Source organism: Tamandua tetradactyla, chromosome 3 (assembly GCF_023851605.1).
Source record: "Tamandua tetradactyla isolate mTamTet1 chromosome 3, mTamTet1.pri, whole genome shotgun sequence".
NCBI lineage: Eukaryota > Metazoa > Chordata > Mammalia > Pilosa > Myrmecophagidae > Tamandua > Tamandua tetradactyla.
In genome coordinates, this window is record NC_135329.1 from 209,050,118 (window position 1) to 209,072,252 (window position 22,135).

Consider the following 22,135-nt stretch of genomic DNA (forward strand, 5'->3'; position numbering starts at 1 on the left):
TTTTTGTTCAGAATCATTCACAAAAGAAAGTTTTGAAAAGTATTGCAAAAATTTGTACCAGACTGGCACGCAGTAGGTGCTTGCTCTGTATTTGTGAAGAATTAATGGTGTGGTTTAAAAATTGAAATGTTTAATTATTTTTGGTGTTTTATCTGAAGATTTTTTTGCTTTCTTCCTTTGGGTTATAAAGGGTAAATATTGGAAGCAAAGTGGAGTCTTATTTATGTCGCAACCTTGTTTATGCTTATTAAACTTTCTCTACCTAATGGAGCATTGCTAGAAGCTGAAGTACACTTCGAGCGATCTGTCCCAACACTCTCATTTTAAGGAATAGGAAGTAAAACCAGAGGGTTAAATAACCCTTCCAAGAGCACAGCTCTGGCTAATGGCAGGCTTGGAATTATACAATAATAAGCCAAGCCTACACTATAGAATACGGAACTGCAAACTTTGAGTCGCTTTTTCTAAACATTTTTGGGGTCACGTGGTACTTCACCAGTCTATCAAATGCTGAAGTACATTTGTATTCTTAAATCTAGCAGAAAAAAATCAACCTGGATTTTTTTTTTTTTTTTTTTGGTATTGCAAAGACATTCCTCAAATATATATTGGAAGCATCCAAGAACAAGTGTTTGACAGCTTTTAATTAACTGTCTCCTTTGAATCCATGAGCACAGTAGTTTATTTCGGTTGCTCTCAGAGGACTGTTTCACTTGCTTTGAACAATCAGCAAGTGGAATCCACGTAGGCAGCAGCATTAATCTACCCACAGGTGCCTGCAGCCTCAAGTGCTAAAGGGACCCCAGAATCTAGGGAGAACGTAGGCCAAGGACAAACCGCCACGGTCAATGTTAGATTCTCTAGGGAAACAGAACTGATAACAATGTAAATTTTATGAGAATTTTTATAAGAATTGCCCTATGCAACTGTGGGGATGGACAAATCCAAGTTCTGTAGGGCAGGCTGCAAGCTTGGAACCCTTTCAATGAATTCTCCAGGAGAAGCTGGCTGACTGAAGTAGAGATGGAAATTCTCTCCTCTGACTGCTGAAATCATCACTTCTCCTTTTAAGGTCTTCACCTGGTTAGATGAGACTTCTCTCATTGCTGAAGGCCACCTCCTCAGTTGGTTGCAGACACAATCAGCCATAGATGCAATCAACTTACTGATGATTTAAATCCACAAAATAGCCTCACAGTAACAACAAGGCCAGTGCTTGCTTGACCAAACAACTGGGCACCTTAACCTGGCCAAGTTGACACAGGTACTTAACCATCACAGTCCACCCATTTCAATTTGCCACCCATGCATAGCTCCTTAAACCATACTTTTTTGCCTAACAATATTCAGCTGTCCTGCAAACAATTGGAAACACATTAATTTCTCCCAGAATTGGGTACAGTTCCTTGGATAACATATGCTCTTAAACTTGATATCCTATACTTGAATATTATGAAGTTAATGCAACTTATATCATATGATAAGGGGATAAGATAGGGAAGAAAACAAAGACATTTGCTATGTGTGTATGTATGTATACACATATATGTGTGTGTGTGTATATATATATCACACAAACATGCTTATAACAAAACAAGGAATAAATATTTATTACAATCCTCATTTCTGGGTCACGTGATCATAGCTTGTATTTATAAAAACCTGTTTCTCCGAAGGAGAGTAGTTATCTGCAGAGCATGGTAAGGCTTTGCTCCAAAATTCTAAGAGCCTGTAGTTGTTTTGTTTTGTTTTTTTAGGGCTTGTGTTTTGATTCTCCTGTAGGGGCTGCCAAAGGCTCCAGACAGCATCTCCATTTGCCACTGATACTTTCAGCACTATTGGATCTGCTGGATCAAATGCCCAAGTGGCAGAGCAGCTTGCACAGCAGCCTGGACCTGTTGCAGAGCCTCCTCTTGTTCCGGCCCCACTCAAAACTAGCAGCTTTTCGGATCATTTAGTAAATAAGCTGGAGTAGCACAGCCAAATGAGGACAACATTGTCTCCCAAATCTAAAGAGGCCAAGTAGGCATTGTGCCTCCTTTTTGGTTGTAGGATAGGCCAGATGTGACAGCTCATCCTTCACCTTAGAAGGGCTGTCTCAACTTGCTCCACCCCACTGGACATCTAGGAATTTCATTAAGGTAGAAGGATCCTGCATTTTTGTTGGATTTATCTCCCACCCTCTGACATGCAAATGCCTTACCAATAAGCCTAGAGTAATTGCTACTTCATGGTCATTAGGTCCAATCAAGATGATATCATCAATATAATGGACCAGTGTGATGTCTTGTGGAAGGGAGAGATGATCAAGGTCCCTGCAGACAAGATTATGACATAGGGCTGGAGAGTTGATATACCCCTGAGTTATGACAGTGAAGGTATATTGCTGACTTTGCCAGCTAAAAGCAAATGGTTTCTGGTGTTTTTTATTAGTAGAAATTGAGGAAGAGCATTTTCCAGATCAATAGCTGTATACCAGATACCAGGGGGTGTGTTGATTTGCTCAAGCAATGATACCACATCTGGAACAATGATGTCACCATCTGGTTAAGTTTGTGGTAATCCACTGCCATCCTCCAAGACCCATCTGTTTTCTGCACAGGCCAGATAGGAGAGTTGAATGAGGATGTGGTGGAATCCCACACCTGTACCCTTTAAGTCCTTGATGGTGGCACTAGTTCCTGCAATCCCTCCAGGAATACGGTATTGCTTCTAATTTACTATTTCACCAGGTAAAAGCAGTTCTGGGGAGGGCCACAGTGGCTCAGCAGGCAAGAATGCTTGCCTGCCATGCCAGAGGACCCAGGTTTGATTTCCGGTGCCTGCACATGTAAAAAAATAAAATAAAAATAAAAAGCAGTTCTGGTGGCTTCCACCTGGCCTTACCTACCATAATAGCCCTCCCTCCACAAATCAGGGAACCAATACGGGGATTCTACCTGTTGCTGAGTATGCTGATTCCAATTATGTATCCCAGAACTGGGAAAATAACCAGAGAATGGGTCTGGGGACCCACTGGACCCACTGTGAGGTGGACCTGAGTTAAAACTCCATCGATCATCTGACCTCCATAAGTCCCTGCTCCGACTGGTGGACCACAGTGACATTTAGTGTCTCCTGGAATTAATGTCTCTTCTGGGCCAGTGTCTAATAATCCCTGAGATGTTTGATCACTTCCTTTCCCCCAGTGCACAGTTACCCTGGGAGAAGGCTGTAGGTCTCCTTGGGGACGGCTGGGAGGGAGATTAATAATGTAAATTTGGCTCTGTAGCAGGGTCCTTCCTCAAGGAGACCCCGCTTTCCCCTCATTTAAGGGTCTCTGGGTCTGTAAACTGTCTCAAGTCTGAGAATTGATTAAGGAGCCATAACTCTGTTTTTGGAATTCTAGTTAGACTTTTGTTCACTTGACCTAGAATTCATCTCTTTATACAGTTCAAGTAAGAATTTAGTAGACTGCCCATTTATTTTACTTCTAGATGTTCCCTGATCAATGTCATAGGTCTCTCTCGGTGAGTGAGACTATTCTGACTGCTGCTCTGAGTCTGCTGTCCACGAAGGCGGCCACGTCCACCTTGTCTTGGGCGATTAAGTGCAGCCACTCAGCTTCTGCCAACTCGGGATCCGGTCATCCCCACTCTGTTTAAGGATCCCAGTTCAGTGGCAGCAGTTCCCACAGTCACATCTGACCTACAGAGAAGAGAGACCACAGATTTCTTCAGGGACAATGGGGCCAGTCTCACAGATTGATTCCTCACAGTGCTGGTAGAAGGCGTGTCCTCTGGACATTCCTGGGGTAGGTGGGCAGGTCTTCCATGACAAATTCTAATCTCTCTAAGCCATTGGGTCTCCTCATCTGCATTATACCAGGGCAGTTCTGGCATTTTCACCTCAGGTAATATAGGTCACCTTTTGGCCCATTTCGGCCAACCACCTGAACAAACTGGTAGAGCCCTTTCTAACCTCTTGAGCTACAACACTGAATCCAGAATCTCTGCTTAGTGGGCCCATATCAATAAATTCCACCTGGTACAGCTCTATATTCCTTTCCATATTATCCCACACCCTTAGTATCCATTCCCACACATATTCCCCTGATTTCTGTCTATGTAAATTGGGAATATCATGCAGTTCTTTTGGAGTATAGTGTACCTCCTCATGGGTCAGACATTGTGCCTCACCTTTTGGGGCCTATGGGGATTTTAGTCTAGTTATAAGTCTGGAAGAAAAGAGGGGTGGTGGGGGTGGGTCACTTGAAAAATTACAAGTGTCTTGTAAGCTAGTTACCTCAGGGCATTTCAGTGCAGTTTCACCTGGTGAAACAGGATTAATCTCTTTAGACAGAGGTGTAAGGACTGTTACCCCAGGGGAAGTGGTTACAGGTTTATCAGGTACAGCAGGGTTAGTCTCTTCAGGAGGCTGGGAGGCTGTGTCCTCAGGGCAGACCATTGCAGGTTTATCTGGCAAAGACTCAGCAGAATCCAGGGCTTCAAGGTCCCCTCTGACATCATTATCAATCTATATATCCCCATTTCAATTTTTAGGATCTCATTCCTTCCCTATCAACACCCTTATTTTAACAGCAGACACCCTGCAAGTTTGGGAATTTAATTTACATTGTAATCCAGCCACTCAAACAGTGAGACTCTGGGTCTGGTTTTCAGAAATCTCAAGTCTGCAGCTACGTGAAATACGAGTTTCTCTCAGGGCACACATAGAAACTTTCACATCCTTCATGTGGCACTGAAGTTGGGAATTTGAAGCCTTGAAATCATCCTTTTCTTTTACGGTTGTGTCCAGTGTATTTGGGAACAACCAGTCAACATCATTTTACCTTTTAATTCCAGAAAACTGTTAAGGTATCAAACACACCCTCCCCCAGAGCCTTGCCTCTTATAAGCATTTGAGCAGCTGTATCCAGTGGTGATATTTTGCATATTGCCAACTCGCACCACGGACTGTCAGTACCATCTTGATTGTTGGAAATAAAGTCATTAGTGCTTTGGAACCTAATCAGGTTAGCGCACCAATTCCCAAAACCCCAGAATCAATTCAGAAATCTCATACTTAAGATTCTGTTTCTCAGGAACAACTCCTAGTACCAAAGCCATATTAGGCAGGATTCTCTAAGGAAACAGAACTGACAGGATATATCCCATGTAAATATTATCAGATTTTTATAGGAATTGTCTCACATGACTGTGGGGATGGGCAAGTCCAAATTGCATAGGGCAGGTTGCGTCAGAGGGGAACTCTAATGAAGGTTTTCCATGGTTTCCCCAGGAGAAGATGGCTGGCTGAAATAGAGATGGAAATTCTCCCATCTGACTGCTGAAATCATCAGTTCTCCCTTGAAAGCCTTCAGCTGATTGTAGGACACATCTTTCATTGCTGAAGGCAATCTGCTCAGTTGACTTTAGATGGAATCAGCCACAGTTCATTAAATCAACATACTGATGATTTAAGTCCACAAAATCCCCTCCCAGAAACAAGGCCAGTGCTTGCTTGACCAAACGACTGGGCACCATGACCTGGCCAAGCTGACAATGAACGTCACCACCACAATCAGAAAGGACTTGCCTCTCTCAGAGCAACTCCAAGGAACCCATCAACCCATATTTGATGGGTGGAAATTTTTCTCCATAAGGAAACTTTCCAAAAAATAAATTGTTCTGTTGTGTGGTTGGAAGCATTTTACTGATGAGGTGGAGATTGTTCCTTATTATTTGTCATGAGGATAATTTTCAATGTGGGATTGTAACATGTTATGGAAATTCATGGAAAACAAAATCGTTTTTAGCCCCTAACACGATTCAGAATAAAGTGACCACTTTCCTCAAACTACCTTCCTTTCTTTGATCTCTCCCCACCCCCTACACCACTCCATCCTAAACACAGCTTTCGGCATTCATTTCCTTTCAGGCTGAAGAGCTGTGACCTGTTCTGGCGAATCAAATCAACCTTTAAAACCAGATTCAGTGTTTCTTGGAAGCGAGGTGTGTTTTGTTTTCGTGCTTTTTTGACCTGGTTGGGTTTCGTTTGGGTTAAATAGGGAGAAGACCGGAGGGACAAAGCGATGCACAGGAACTTTGCATGGGTCAAGGACATAAGCTAGAGCTGGATGGGTTTCAGCGACTACAGGAAGCAGACAGTGAGATCTTAGGGCTTCATTGCTGAAGATTTGGTATTGCTGTGCTGAATTTCTGAATCAAAAATAGGTACCCCAGAATTTTGTCCCACTTCTAGGAATGAGAAGCCTGGATGACATTGCTTGGCTAGTGAAATGGCGGAATTTGCAGAGCATTTTGATAGTTTACCTGTCCTTAATAGTGTCCTTAAAATTCTAGAACAAATGTTGGTGATGTCTTCAGTTATGAAATGCAGACAACTGTAAGGCTTGATGGCAATGTATTTTCCAGAACAGTCTTGTCAATGTAATGCATGGGTTAGATGCTACAATGCTTGCACGTTTATCTGAAACTGTGGGGAAATGAGGGAGCACCTGGGATGTGGCTCTTTCTGGAATATTCCTAACCACGGAGCCTGGGGACACACGGGGTCTGTAGATTTGGGCTGCAGATGACATCCCAGGGCCTTGGCCAGTTGGAGCATCCTGAAACAAGGGGGCCTGGGGAATAAATTCTGCTATTTCCAAGAGAGTCAGTGAGGAAATATGGAGAAAAGAAGATTGGGAGTTGCCTAGGTATACAACAGATAACCATAATTTAGATTTTAAGTTGTGGCCACAGGGGTTTGAACACTCTCAGAACTCAAACTGAAAAGGAATTAATAGCCCACTTCCTTCCATTTAGATTTATTCATTATAAATCACCTTATAAACTATATTGTTAGAGCTAATGTAGTCCTATGCTCGTGAGAGCATATTGTAAACTATAGAGCACTCTACAAACAGAGAATGATATACTATTATTAATGTTTAGGAAGGCTATACTTACCAGTAAAATACATTCTCTGGTGATGGAGAATATATATCACCTTAACCAATTAAACAAAGGTAGCAAAACTGCTTAAGATATAAAATGAGGTAGTTAAGGCTTGACCTGTACAGAGTTTCTATTTGGGATGATGGAAATTTTGGGTAATGGATGGTGGAGGGAGGCACACAACATTATGAATATACTTAACAGCACTTAATTCTATATTTGAATGTGGTTAGAAGGAGAAATTTTAGGTTGTACATACATTACTAGAACAGATTATTTTTTTAAATACCATGGAAGTGTAACACACAAACAGTGAACCCTAAGGTAAAACATGGACTATTATACAGTTAATAGTATAATTATAAACACGTGTTTCCATCAATTATAACATGTACCACACTAATCCAAGGTGTGCAGAGAAAGCCTGCATTTTATGTATGATTTTCTGTAAACCTACAACTTCTCTTAAAAAAACAAAGATATGAATCAAGGGAGAAGATGACATCCGCTCATAACCCAAGAACACTTGAAAGTATGGCACGCATTTATCAAAAGGAATTATTAGAAATGGCTCACATTGTTCCTTGAAAATCACAAATGTCTGGATTTTAAGGAAGTGTTTCCATACAAGTAGTAAGGAATATAATTTTTCATCTCCTATCAAAACACGCCACCTTGTCCTTAACATCCAGTAGCAAGAATGTTCTCTGTGGAGTCACCAGGTCTAATGGTTATGGACCTCAAGTCTTCTAAAAAAGACCAATCTGTTTGCAAGTTGAGACAGGTCTACCAGCACTCCTGGTTCCAGGTCCTTGACTGCCCACAGGAATGGTGACAAAATGCCTCTCTTCCTAGGAATTCAGAGCTTTTGTTAGTTTACTGACATTTCTATTTCAGATAGTCTTACAAGAGAACTGGTGATGGCAGTGTACCTGTTAACAAGACTCTCATATGGAGAACATGCGATATTTAAAAAACATATCAGACGCACAGCAATCAAAGAATTTTTAAAATGAGCAACCAGTGCCAGCCAGGGCATGGGAACTGTCACTTGCCTCTGGGGGCAGGCATGTGACTTGGAATGAACTTTCTGGAGGAAAATCCAGGAACACATATCATAAACCTGCAACTATTCATACTCTCCGGGGAACTTCTACTTCTACTTCTAGGGGTAAGTCATAACGAGTTAGGATTCTGTACAAAACAAACATCGGCGGGCGGTGCAACGGTGGCTCGGTGGCAGAATTCTCACCTGCCGTGCCAGAGACCCAGGTTTGAATCCCAGAGCCTGCCCATGCTGCCCCCCCCAAAACAAACAAACATCTGCCAGGATGTTTATTCTAGTGTTGTTTACAATGTGAAATACTTGGAAACTAGAGATTGGTTATTTAAATCATGACTGCTACAATGTACCATTAAAATTATTTATAAGAATATTTAATCATCTGAAAGATGTCCATAATATATTAAATAAAAAAGCAGGTTCCAAGCCAAGAAGGTAGTATGATCTTCTTTTGTTTATAAATAGATATATATGGAGTTTTAAGCATACATGAATGCTTTTGAAATGACTGGAAGAATGATCATCAAAAACATTTCACAGAACTTATATCTCATCGGTTGGATTCTCAGGGAATCTTTTTACTCATAGGTGTTTACAATTTTTGTGTCATAAATGTGTCACTTATGTAATAAGAAATAAAATGTACTTTAAAAACATTAGTCACCTAATATGCACAAATTTAGAGCAAGAGTTTAAAGCTTGATGGGATCACCCGGGCTCCTGATGCGACTTGCAGGCTGTTTTGTATTCTCTGGGTTTACTGGGGGAGAAACACCTCAACTCATTACGTAAAATCTATCTTTGAAAAAGCTCTTCAATTTCCATAGAATCACGAATTCAAAATTTTACAGTAAATTACTTCCTGGCATTGTTAAACTTAAAGCACTTACCTGTTATTCGAATCTGCCTGGTTATAAAAATAGTCCCTCTTCCAGAAATCCCTCCTTTCTTTCCATAAACCCACAGGTACCACCTCCGGCCAAAATGCTTCTTCCTGTCAACTGAGCCATGATCCCATCAAAGGAGTCATAAAGGAAGGTCCTCCTAACACCACATGCTCTTCCTGTGCTCTCTGCCGTCTGAAGCAGGGCTGGCCTTGCTCAAATGCCACCTCCTCCAGGAAGCCCTCCTGTCCCCCATCCTGCTGCTGGCTGTAATGGCTTGCTCTGAGGATCTCCTGCGGCACCTCACTTGGGCTTCTTTTGTGGCTTGGATCACTTTGTTTGAGAACGACTCATCTGTCCTGGACTGTGCACGGAAACAGGGCTCAGCCTGATTTAAGGGACACTGCAGGGGCTCAGCATCTATTTGCTGAATGGAGGCTGATATGGGAGATAAACGTTTGGTATGGTCCCGGTGCCTCTTGGTAAATTACTCTCTTTTCATTTCATACACTAAATCCAAGCCCACTGTCTTTGCCACTCCCTTAAAGGTGAGTACAACTTTAGCTAAAGTACCCTTATTTTTCTGGGAGAAATAAGTTTACCAACAAAGAAGTGAAACTGTCCTCATGTTTTGCACCTCCTTACTTTTCAACCCTTCTCTGGGCTGACCCGTTAATGCCTCTTTTCCTAATTTTAAACCTGTGTCTCATATATGGCATGCCGTGAAGATTGCATGGTAAATTATTGCTTTTTCAAAACTGTTGCTAAGCCCTTGGAGTAGCTCATTGTTTGTCACAGATTCAGCGAGCTCTCTGGGCCCCATTTATCTTTCTTGGCTCAGGGTAAATTGATGGCCTTGAGCAGGCTCCCCTTTTCTCCTGACCTATTGCTGTCACCCCACCCTGTCTTCAGCTTGCTAGAAATGCATACTTCCACTTGAAATTAGCATTTGCTCTTTAAACAGAAAGAGATTCTAACCTGTCATTGGTTGAGTGCTTTCTCTAACAAGTGATGGATTCTTACAAGAGAGAGAAAATGATAGGCATGTGTCAGAAAAAATCACAGAACTGAAAAATTCCTTCCTGTTGGGAACATCTTAGAATATATGATATCGCTGCTTCGTCCAAAGTCCCCAGCTTCAGTGCCAAACCTGCTGTGAATGTCCTTTGTGCCACTGCTGCCACGATGGAGCACTCTAAGTTCCTGGATTGTACCCACTGCTATAGAAGGACTTTTCAGATCTGCAGGGGAAACAGGCACTTGCCTACCTTTGCCGGTGGGTGAGCAAAATTGTCTGGCCCCACGTGGAAAAGAATTTGTCCATAACCAGCAGAACTACCCATGCAGCCCCACTTGTAGGAATGTACCCTGTACTTGTGCACCCTCAAATACGACACAAGCTATGCACAAGGGTGTTCCTTGTGGCATCGTCTATCAATAGCAAAATATTGGAAACATCCTAATGCCCACCCAAAGGAGACTGCTGGAATAAGCTATGGTACGGCCCCAGAGAAGAGTACAATGCAGTTGTCAAAATAAGAGTAGGGAAGGTCTCTCGAGATGGAGAGGCTTCCAGTGTTAGGGGAAGACACAAGATATGAAAAAGCATGTAAGGAGTGCTACCTGTTGTGAGATAAAGAAGGAGAGGTTGTATACACACTTCCCACACACCCCCACACCCCCACCCCGACTCCCCTGCCCCAGGAAGAAACATAGAGAGGAAAAATGAGAAATGAATGGAGATGGTTGCTTCCAGAGGTGGGGATAGAGGACAGGACTTTCCTGAATGTACCTTTTTGTAGAGCTTTGCCTTGTAAACCCTGTAGATCCATGTAGATGCTTTGTGTATTCAAATAATAAAATAAAAATTTAAAGTATGGAGAAAATCAAACCTTAGTTCTGAAAATAAACAGAAACAAATGAGCCTAAGTGATTATCAAGCTGATAATAGAACCACACAGGAAAAAATTAATTCAAATATTTTTTGGACATAGTACTATAACTTTGGACCCTTACTGAGATCTATTTGAGGATTAAAAACAAGCAAAGATATCTTAAACTTTATTTAGTAGTTTGTTGTCGGTTATGGTATAGGACCAGTAATTTTGACATTCTTTTTTGTGCATTTGTAGAATAGAACAATATGTACAATATATTAATGTACATATATCAGTGTCCTTGCTATTAGAAAGGGGAGATTAAAATACGGAATAGGGAAAGCGAGGAAGAATGCTGGGTTGCTTTGGCTTGGAATTGGAGGTATCCATATGAACTCACACACACTGCATCTACATACTTCCTAGCTCCGTTCACTGGAAAGTCCAAGAAGCTGTGACTCTCCAGTGGCAATAAGCACACCTGGCATTTGCATCTTGGTTTCTAAATATCATTCTCCACTAAAAGGAACCAGGGCTCCTTGGATGAATGGCTGATTCCAGGTCTGGGATATGCAAAGGACAAGGTAGAGCTGGAAATATCTTGGTGTGTCAGAAGATGAGAAAGTGCTCAAAGACAGAAAGGGATATCCCAGTGGCACATAGTACCCATGGAAGAGACTCCCACTGGCCGAATTTGGGACAATATGAATGTCAAAAAGGAAAATGACAGTAATGGAAACACACTGAATTAAAAACAAACCAACCCTGAGTTCGTCATGATACTCAAAAGCCAAATAAACCACAAAACAAAATGGAGGTGGGGAGAATGTCTTAATCACAGACATTAACCAATATTAGTAGGAATAATAGAACATCTCCATATTGCCATTCCCAATTTAATAGTTGACTCAGGCAAGGAGTATCTATGGCTGTTGAAGGCCACTGGATGAAAGGCTAATGGGAAAGAGGATATTCACAGGGGCTTATCACTGTACAGATAACTTACTAGTTACAAAAGGAAAGAAGTACCTTTACTTGGGAGTGAGCTGCTAACTGCAAATTAACCAAGTGATCAAATTTAGTGTCGGGAGTAGTGAGAGACGCTGACATCAGAGCCTCCTGATGCAATGCAATTTGTAGCACACACATCACCTGGATGCATTCTTGCTAAAGGGGTTTAACTTGAAACTAATCAAGTGTCTAGACCTAACTTCCAGTTTAAAGGAAATACAGGGAGGAAGGAACAAGCGAAAACACTACATCAAGAAGCAGACAGCTCCGCAATGGGGGACATTCTACAAGATAATAAGCCTGGATTTTTAAAATGCCAGTCATGAAAAGAAAATCAAACAGACTGTTTTGGATTACAGAAGTCGAAAAAGAGCAAACAAACAAATGTAGCGCTTGAAACTGGATTAGATCCTGATTCACAAATCCCAGCTGTACAAGGCATTTCGAGGACAATTGAGGAAATATAAATATAGCTTGGATATTAGATATATTATGGATTGATTGCTCATTTTCGTAGATGTGCTAATGGTGCTGTGATTATGTAGATGAAAATTCTTTTTCTTAGGGGCTGCACTCTGGGTATTTAGAGTTGAAGTGTTACAATGTCTGCAATTTATCGTGCTAATTTCTTAAATTAGAGTGAGGCTACACAGGAGTTCATTGTACTATTCTTTCAACTTTTCTATAAGTTTGAAACTTTTCTTGTTAAAAATTGGGGAAGAGGGAAAAATGAAGGATTTAGAGAAGGAGCACATTTGGTTTTTTAAAAATCATATTATAAAGGTCTAGTATCCAGAATTTATAAAGAGATTGTTCAACTCAACAACAAAAAGACAGCCAATCCAATTACAATATGGGAAAAAGACTGGAACAGACACTTCCCAGAAGAGGAAATACAAATTCCAAAAGGCACATGAACTTCCCTGGCCATTAGAGAAATGCAAATCAAAACCACAATGAGACATCATCTCACACCCACCAGAATGGCCATTATCAACAAAACAGAAAATGACAAGTGCTGGAGAGGATGCGGAGAAAGAGGCACACTTATCCACTGTTGGTGGGAATGTCAAATGGTGCAACCGCTGTGGAAGGCAGTTTGGCGGTTCCTCAAAAAGCTGAATATAGAATTGCCATACGACCCAGCAATACCATTGCTAGGTATCTACTCAAAGGACGTAAGGGCAAAGACACAAACGGACATTTGCCACCAATGTTTATAGCAGCATTATTTACAATTGCAAAGCGATGGAAACAGACAAAATGTTCATCAACAGACGAGTGGCTAAACAAACTGTGGTATATACATACTATGGAATATTAAGCAGCTGTAAGACAGAATAAAGTTACGAAGTATATAACAACATGAATGGACCCTGAGAATATTACGCTGAGTGAAATTAGCCAAAAACAAAAGGACAAATACTGTATGGTCTCACTGATATGAACTGACATTAATGAATAAACTTGGACTATTTTGTTGGTAACAGAGACTATCAGGAGATAGAAATAGGGTAAGATATTAGGTAATTGGAGCTGAAGGGATACAGATTGTACAACAGGACTGAATATAAAAACTCAGAAATGGACAACACAATACTACCTAACTGTAATACAATTATGTTAAAACACTGAATGAAGCTGAATGTGAGAATGATAGAGGGAGGAGGGCTGGGGGCACAAATGAAATCAGAAAGAAAGATAGACAATGAAGACTGAGATGGTATAAGCTAGGAATGCCTAGAGTGTATAATAATAGTGACTAAATGTACAAATTTTAAAAATGTTTGTGCATGAGGAAGAACAAAGGAATGTCATTATTGCAGGGTGCTGAAAATAGATGGTAATTAGTATTTTAAAATTTCACCTTATGTGTGAAGCTAAAGCAAAAAATATTTGTTTGGTACAAAATTTATATTTTGACTAGTGCATTTCCTAATATAACTTATGTAAATAGCTTGATTAAACACCATAAGTACTTGGAACCTTGGGTAGGACATGAGATTTTGTTGGTTTGTCCAGAGTGATGCCCCGATGAATCCCAGAGTGATTCGATCAGTGAGTGGAAAAGTATTTGCAAAGCCCCCTTCCGGGAATGGTGAGAATGGGGAGAAATTCAACTTCCCCAAGTTGAATTCTTGATATTCTCACAAGCAGTGTGGACAACCAAAGCTATAGGCTGCACCCCCAGTCTTGGGGTTTGTTCATAGGAAACTTAACCCCACAAAGGATAGATCAAGTCTACTTAAAATTTAGGCCTAAGAGTCACCCCCAAGAGAACCTCTTTTGTTGCTCAGATGTGGCCTCTCTCTCCAGCCAACACAACAAGCAAACTCACCACCCTCGCCCTGTCTACGTGGGACATGACTCCCAGGGGTGTGGACCTTCCTGGCAACGTGGGACAGAAATCATGGAATGAGTTGAGACTCAGCATCAAGGGAGGGGGAAGAGTGAAATGAGAGAAAGTGTCAATGGCTGAGAGATTCCAAACAGAGTCGAGAGGTTACCCTGGAAGTTATTCTTATGCATTAAGTAGATATCACCTTGTTATTCAAGATGTAGTGGAGAGGCTGGAGTGAACTGCCTGAAAATGTAGAGCTGTATTCCAGTAGCCATGTTTCTTGAGGATGATTGAATAATGACATAGCTTTCACAATGTGACTGTGTGATTGTGAAAACCTTGTGTCTGATGCTCCTTTTATCTACCATGTCAACAGATGAGTAGAACATATGGAATAAAAATAAATAATAGGGGGAACAAATGTTAAGATAAATTTAGTTTGAAATGCTAGTGATCAATGAAAGCGAGGGGTAAGGGTATGGTATGTATAATCTTTTTTTTTCCCCTCTGTTATTGTTTTATTTCTTTTTCTGATGTCTTTTTATTTCTTTTTCTGAACTGATGCAAATGTTCTAAGAAGTGATGAATATGCAACTATGTGATGATATTGAGAATTACTGATTATATAGGTAGAACGGAATGATATGTTAATGTTTCTGTTTGTTTGTTCTTAATTTTTTAAATTAACAAATAAATAAATTTTTGAAAAAAATCGTATTAACAATCAAGGTTAGACATAGTTTGGTGTAAGGCATATAAAATATTGAGTTTGGGGTGGTAGTAAGTTTGGGGGAAGGAAGGCACCTTTGCCAAATGGCTTGTCGAGCTTGGAAACTCTGGGGTGCCAGCACCCACTCCGATGTGAACCCCTTGGCAGAGCGCATGGTCCCCTGGTCCCCAGGACCTAGGACAAAGCTTGGCTGGTGGTGGGCAGTCAATAAACATATATCATCTGACTCAGTGACATGCAATAGCTCAGTGATGATGATCACTGCCTGATTCCTGATTATTTTCTCAGGGTAAACTCTTAGTCAAAGATTAGAAGCATTTTATTGCTTTCTTTGTATAGTATAAAATCACAAAAGGTTACGTCTGTTTTCACCCAACCAGTGTACCTGCACTCTTTCCAGTACTCAATAAGATAATTTAAAAAAATCTTGGCCAACTTGACAGATCAAGAAACGATATCCTGTTTTATTTTGCATTTCTTTATTAGTGAGGTTGGACTTTTGTTGTTGTTGTGTATGATCTATTTGTATTCTTCTTTTGTGTGTGTGTGTGAATAATATTTTTTCATATCTCTTGGCCCATTTTAATTTTAAAATGTAAGTATGGTGTGTGAGGCTTTGCCCAGATATTTTTTGTTTTTAATGTGGACCTTTATAGAAAAAGAACTTATTTCTAAAGGATTTCTAAAGGGAATCAGTGAATCAGTGGCAGCCGATGGATGGCGAGTGAGGGGCAGGGGCCCAGCTCTGCAGCTACCCACCCGGGACACCCGGGAATCCTGGCTCCCACTTCCCCACTGGCATGTGGGGCAGGGGGCTGGGTAAGCCCCCATCCCTCACTCAGCTGGGAGACAAGGATCTGGGAGCCAGGGAGAGCCTTTCAGGGTCTTTGGGCCCAGCCCCCTGCTTTCAGGTGGGCAAGACAGGAGGACGTTGACTTTACAGGGACAGCAGCCAAAGCAGCTGGGCCGGGGCAGCCTCTGGTCTGCACTGCAGCTCCCCCCACTTCTCCTCAGACGCCTGCCATCCCGGGTCCAGGTAGGTGGGGAGTGGGGGGATGAGGGGTCTGGGGCAGTCCCCTCAGCCCTGTGCCGTTGCCCATGACCTCCCGTCACTTCCGGGAGACCCTCTAGCCGCCACGCGCCCTCCTATCCCATTGGAGACAGTTCGATCTGAAACTGTTTGCATCAGGATCCGACCTGCATTGCCTGCCAGCTCAGTCTCTTTTTTACTAGCGTAGAATTGACTTTACCACATTCTTCAGGAAAAGATCTGGAAGAAAGAACAGTTGATAGATGTATGCGAGCTGCCGATGATTCAGTCTGCACTTGTTCAGTGAGTGAGTGTTGGGCATCACAGATGTACACATCACAGCTTCTGCTGGGGTGTCGGGGACGTGGCCAGCCGCTTACTGCCTTCCAGTGACCTTAAGGAGCACCCATGAGCCAGTGCCCAGGTGAGATGCTATAGTGTGGTACCAGTGTAGCTTGAAAGGCCAGGCTTTGGAGGGCCCATTATTTCATTTATTTATACAGTAAATCATTTTTGAAAAATTATAGGATAAATGATATATTTAAAGTTGCAAACATATTTTCTTTGTTTCAATTTATCTTGATTAAATACAGAGATAGAAGTATTTCTTTAAGAATCTCATAACGTGAAGGAAAATTTCAGTAAGAGATGGTGTCTTCTTTTGTTTTCTTCCCAGGAAGGCTGGATTTTAACAAGGGTATTTTAGGTCAGGTTCCCTGGAGATGAAGATTCATGAACAAGTGAGTCATTAAGGTAGAGCTTGCAGAAGAAGCCAAGGAACAAGCAGGGGAAACAGGACAGGGAAGAGGGAAAAAACAAGCAAGGATCAAAGCATCAGCTCCAGCTGCTCCCGCAGGGGACTCTGGAATATAAATATCCCCCAGAGTTTATCCCCAGCTGTGACAAGGAAGCTGGGGTTTTAGACTTCAGCATCACTCAGCCATTGCCTGAGGGCTGTGTGGAAGGCAGGGGGTGGGGGTGGGGGGCCGCGGGGAGGGGGCAGCTAAAATCTTGGCATGGGGAGCATTTAGGAAGCCAGTGGGGTCTGAGCTGGCAGGGACTGGATGCCAAGCATTTTGTCCAACATTGGATATTTGTAAATAGAATTTACCTTCTTTTCCTAGTGGTGATAAGCAAAGATGATAGAATGTTTCTATTCTGTATTAGCTATCTACTGCTGTGTAACAAGCGAGCCCAAGACGTGAAGACGTAATAGCAATATTTATTCTCTCCTTTGGTTTCTAAGAGTCAGGAAGGTGGTGCTTCTGTCTGTGGTTGTTGTCAAGCTGCTGGCCCAGAGCAAAGACTCCACTTCCAAACTCCCTCACCTGGTCGCGGGCAGAAAGCGTCAGCACCTCGCCACGTGCACCTCTCCGCAGGCTGTCTGCGTGTCCTCACATCATGGCAGCTGGCTTCCCCAGAGCAAGTGATCCAAGCAGGGAAGGAAGGATGCCACACTGCCTTTTAGAATCTCGCCTCCTGCTCATGCACCATCACGTCCAACTGTTTGTTAGAAGGGTCACTAAGTCCAGCCCTCACTCAACCAGAGGGGGTCATACAAGGCCGTGAGGACCAAGCAGTTGAGCCAGCTTCCTGCTTCACATTCCACCAGCATTTTGCCAGAGAAGTTATGAAGGCGACCAGTATGACTGTCCCATTTTCGGAGTTCGGCACTTGCCAAAGCAAAGACTCCAAAGTGGCCAAAGACACTGAGACTTTTCGCCAAAGCTGCTGTCCCTTGAGCTCTCTCCATCGGGGCCTGAGCTGCCCCATGGCACCATGGGGTTTTCCAAACCTGCCCTCCCTGTGGCCCTCTTTAGCTATAACAGACTGGTTCTGTGAAACGGGCCACCTGCTATTCAACGCTCCACCCTGAACCCAAATCCAGCTGTGGCACTTCGTTTGCTGGCATCCAGGCTCTTGGTTCTTCCTTCCCAAGTTGAAGGCACGGCAGCCTTCTCTCTGCAGACATGTGACTTGGCAACCTGGGAAAACCTGAACCCTGGCATGGTAATTAAACTTGGCCAAAATAGAGCATGCTATTATTCTACACTGTGGAGTCAAGATCTTAATTTGGAGGTTTTATAGTTGCATGACTGGCAGCGTCAAGGTTTAAGAGGCCGACAGCGCCAATTACCCATGTCAGAGAGAGAAAGGAAGCGGGGAGGTGGAGCACTCCCTACCAGGGCTCTGTGCGCTTGGCTGCACTTGGGTACCCCCAGGGTGCTGAAGGCCCCCTCACTTGCTCTTTGCTGTCTCTGCAGCCCCTCCCAGCCATGTGCAATGGAAATCCCAGTGCATTGTTGAGGGTGAAACAAGTAATTTCTCCCCTGGGTTTTCACACCACATGAAAGATGACATGCTCCGTGGCATCTCCGAAGTCCATGTAAACAGGAGGTTTTCCGTGGTGTTTTTTAACAGCATCTCTTAGCATAAACCAGGGGTACAGTATCAAAATGCAGGTGGTGGGGGCCTTTCTGCTAGATTTGAGGGGGTGGAGCGAAGGTTTAAGTGGACATAGTGCAACCACACGGCTGGTACAATCCAGAGATAAACCCAGACTCTTGAGATCTTCGAGGCAGCCTCTGCAGGTTCTGCTGAAGACAGGGTGGGGCTGAAGTTGGAGGTGAGGGCCTGAATTGTGGATACTCTGTGGGGGGATTCGGAAGATCTTTAGAAATAAGGCCATGGTTACGTGCATCCTTTTATGGGAATCAGGAAGTGGGACCAAAGTTCTCAGCCGCCTAAGGCTAATCTGCCTAGACCCAGAGTTTATTCTGGGACACACAGTCACAGCAGCCAAGGCCCAGAGTTCCCTCTGTGGGGAGGGATTGGGGCCAGAAGACATTCCCAAGCAGGGCCCCAGGAAGGCCACACAAGTAACACCCAACAACGGGCTCATGCAAACCAGCTTTGGGGCAGTGGCACTTCCCAGGACGCCCCTGGTGGAAAGGGGACGGGGAGTGGTTGCTAAATATCTGCCTGAGTCACCAAATAGGGAGTTTTCTGATAGAAACCAGCACTCGAACAGTGGAGGTATTCCATAAATAGTCATTAAATGAATAAATGAATTGACTTATTCACACATAGATGACTTGATTCATCAGGTTTGCAGGAGAGAGGCATCTGCCAAAATGAATGATTTTCATTTTAGAGCAGTTAACCACAAAAAGTCTTTATTCTAGATCGTCTAAGGAGGCAACTGCTCATTTGTGGTTGGGGCTGCTGTGGACAGAAGCTCAGGCTGTGGACTCCACTCCCCGTTCTGAGAGGGTGGGAGAGGCTTGTACATGGACTACACTTGATGACACCAGGCGGACTGGGGCACTGGAATACTTAAAGGAGGGTTTCTGTCCTTCTAGAGTCTATAGCAGAGGATTCACACATTGAAGTCATTCATTCATTCATTCATTCACTCATTACCAACAGCCCAGCCCTTGAGTTAGCTATTATCTAATAGAGGAAACAGCTAAGTCATCAGGAAATTATAAATCAGTGCCTGTGATGGGAGTATTATGTGATATTCTAGGAGTTCAAGAGAGGTTTCTAAGGCAGCCCGGGGTAGGAAGCCTGAAGGAGGGCTGTTGGGAAGGCTCTCAGTAAAGCTGGGACCTGAAGAATGAATAGAAACTGTGCAGTGAAGAATCAGCTGTACCCAAGGAGAAGTCTGGCCTTTGTCCCAGCTCCTGGGGAGTTGGGGGGAGCTCTGAACACTGGGAATTTCCAGTGATGAATGACCCCCTCAACTTGAGAGTTTATGGCAATTAGAAGACTCAAGGTGGGGCCCACCCAAAAGTGGTCTTGGGAGGGGGCCCGGCCACACTAGAAAGACCAACCATGCGGCTGAAGGGTTGGGCTTTGAGCCACCACTGTCTCAGCCCTACCTCTGGGGAGGGGGTTGAGTTCAGTCTTATGGCCAATGAGTCCATCAATCATGCCCACACAACGGAAGGCCAGTAAAAACCCTGGACACCAGAGCTTGGGTGAGCAACCCCGGTTGACGGTATTCGTTGAGTACTGTCATACATTTTGGCTGGGAGAGTGAGGCATCCTGACTCCATGGGGGGAGGACCCTGAAAGCTTTGCTTTCGAGACCTTCCCAGACTTTGCCTTACACATCTTTGGGCTCTTTCTTATTTGTACCCTGTTTGGCGATAATAAAATGGTAATCGCAAGCACAGCACTTTCTGAGCTCTGGGTCATACTAGCAAATGATTGAACCTAAGGGGATAGTGGGAACCCCCGAATTTGTAGCCCGTAGGTCAGAAGTGAGGGTGACCCCGCTAATCTTGAACCTGTGGTTGGCATTGGAAGTGAGGGTGGTCTTTTGGGGGGGGGTGCCCTCACCCTGCGCGGGGAGCCTAACCAGGCTGATTAGTGGGAGCTCCTTATTGCAGACCTACTTAAGTGACAGTGGGGGGTGGGGGAGAAGCCGGAGAGCATGCTTTCCAATCACATGCACTGGGTACCAATAATGGTTGTTCAGTAAGTACTTTACAGATATTAACTTAAAAAACAAACTTAGCACAATACTACCTAATTGTAATGTAATTTTGTTAAAACACTGAATGAAGCTGCATCTGAGCTATAGTTTTTTTGTTTGTTTGTTTGTGTTTTTTTATATTTTTTATTTTTTATTTTTTATTATTATTATTTTTATTTTTTTCTCTATATTATCATTCTATATCTTTTTCTGTTGTTTTGCTAGTTCTTTTCCTAAATCGATGCAAATGTACTAAGAAATGATGATCATACATCTATGTGATGATATTAAGAATTACTGATTGCATATGTAGAATGGAATGATTTCTAAATGTTGTGTTAATTTTTTTTAATTAATTAAAAATAAATAAATAAATAATAGGGGGAACAAATGTTAAAAATAAATTTAGTTTGAAGTGCTAGTGGTAAATGAAAGCAAGGGGTAAAGGGTATGGCATGTATAATCTTTTTTTTTCTGTTATCGTTTTATTTCTTTTTCTGTTGTCTTTTTTATTTTTTTCTAAATCAATGCAAATGTTCTAGAAATGATGAATATGCAACTATGTGATGATATTAAGAATTACTGACTGTATATGTAGAATGGAATGATATCTTAATGTTTTGCCTGTTAATTTTTTTATTAATAAAAAAATTTAAAAAAAAACAAACAAACTTAATTTTTCTTTATAATAGCCCTATGAGTTAAGTGCTACTGTTACATTCAATTTAAAGATGAGCAAACCAAGTACAGAAAGGTTAAATAACTTGCCTGAGGGCACTCCTAGGAAATTGAAGGAGCAGTGTTCAAGCCAGGGGGTCTGGACTTAGAGCCTGCAACTTGCAGCCTGATATTTTCCATCAAGATAGTTAATATATATATATTTACATTTTGAAAGAATCTCCAAAAAAAATTGCAAGCATATTACAGAGTATTTTTTTTCTACACTATTGGAGGCTAAGTTGCTGACCTGTTATCTCATCATCCCTAAATACTTTTATATGCATTTACAACCAAGGATTATCCTATTTTCCAACATAACCGAAATACAGCCATCAAAATCAGGAAATTAACAAAATCAGGAAATTAACTTTGAAGCGTTATTGCCAACAAATTCTCAAACCCTACTCAAATTTCATCTATTGTCCTGATAATGTCCTCTGTAACAGAAAGCTCCAATTCAGAATCACATATTACATTCAGTTGTCTTGCCACTTTGTTTTCCTTTGCTCTGGAATAGTTTCTCAGTCTGCCTGACTCTGGTAATCTTAACACTTAAGAAGATTTCAGGTTCAATTATTTTGTAGAATATTTCTCAATTTAGTTTTTTATGACTTTTTCTATTAGATTTAGGTAGACTTTTGAATTTTATAAAAATGAAACCATACTGCACATATTCTATGATTTGTTTTGAAGTGTTTTTTTTTTTTAATTTACTCCTTTTATGAAGCATTTCCTTGCAAACTCAGACTCGCAGTTTCTATAGACGGAATAAAGAATTTTTGCATTTAACGGAAGTAGAGGATTTCCCTTTAAAAAAAAAATTGTTCCATGCAGCTTTCCCGATGGAATCGACCCATAGGGTCACTGGGGGAAAGAAGTTTGGCAATGTCCAGGCTTTAGGAGCGAGAGAACAGGTCTTTTCGGAAGTCTTACTCAACGTGAGCTTGTGGATTAGTCGTGCCTCCCTTTAGGAGTAGCTGACGCCCTTTGAACCCTCACTGAGTGCCAGCACCAACAGGTGTGATTTCATCTAATGTTTGCCCACACCTGGGAGG

The 22,135-nt window shown here is 42.2% G+C and overlaps 1 protein-coding gene and 1 long non-coding RNA gene across 2 annotated transcripts in view; one reads left to right on the forward strand and one right to left on the reverse strand.

The window, feature by feature from the left end:
• The window catches only part of NGEF (neuronal guanine nucleotide exchange factor), a 124,441-nt gene that overhangs the window by 54,846 nt on the left and 47,460 nt on the right, over positions 1-22,135 (reverse strand). The gene's annotated exons all lie outside the window — the stretch shown is intronic.
• LOC143678233 (uncharacterized) lies at positions 9,076-17,912 on the forward strand. The gene is made up of 5 exons (XR_013173120.1): positions 9,076-9,436; positions 15,791-15,883; positions 16,110-16,301; positions 16,554-16,617; positions 17,124-17,912. It is a non-coding gene; the product is annotated as an uncharacterized LOC143678233 (long non-coding RNA).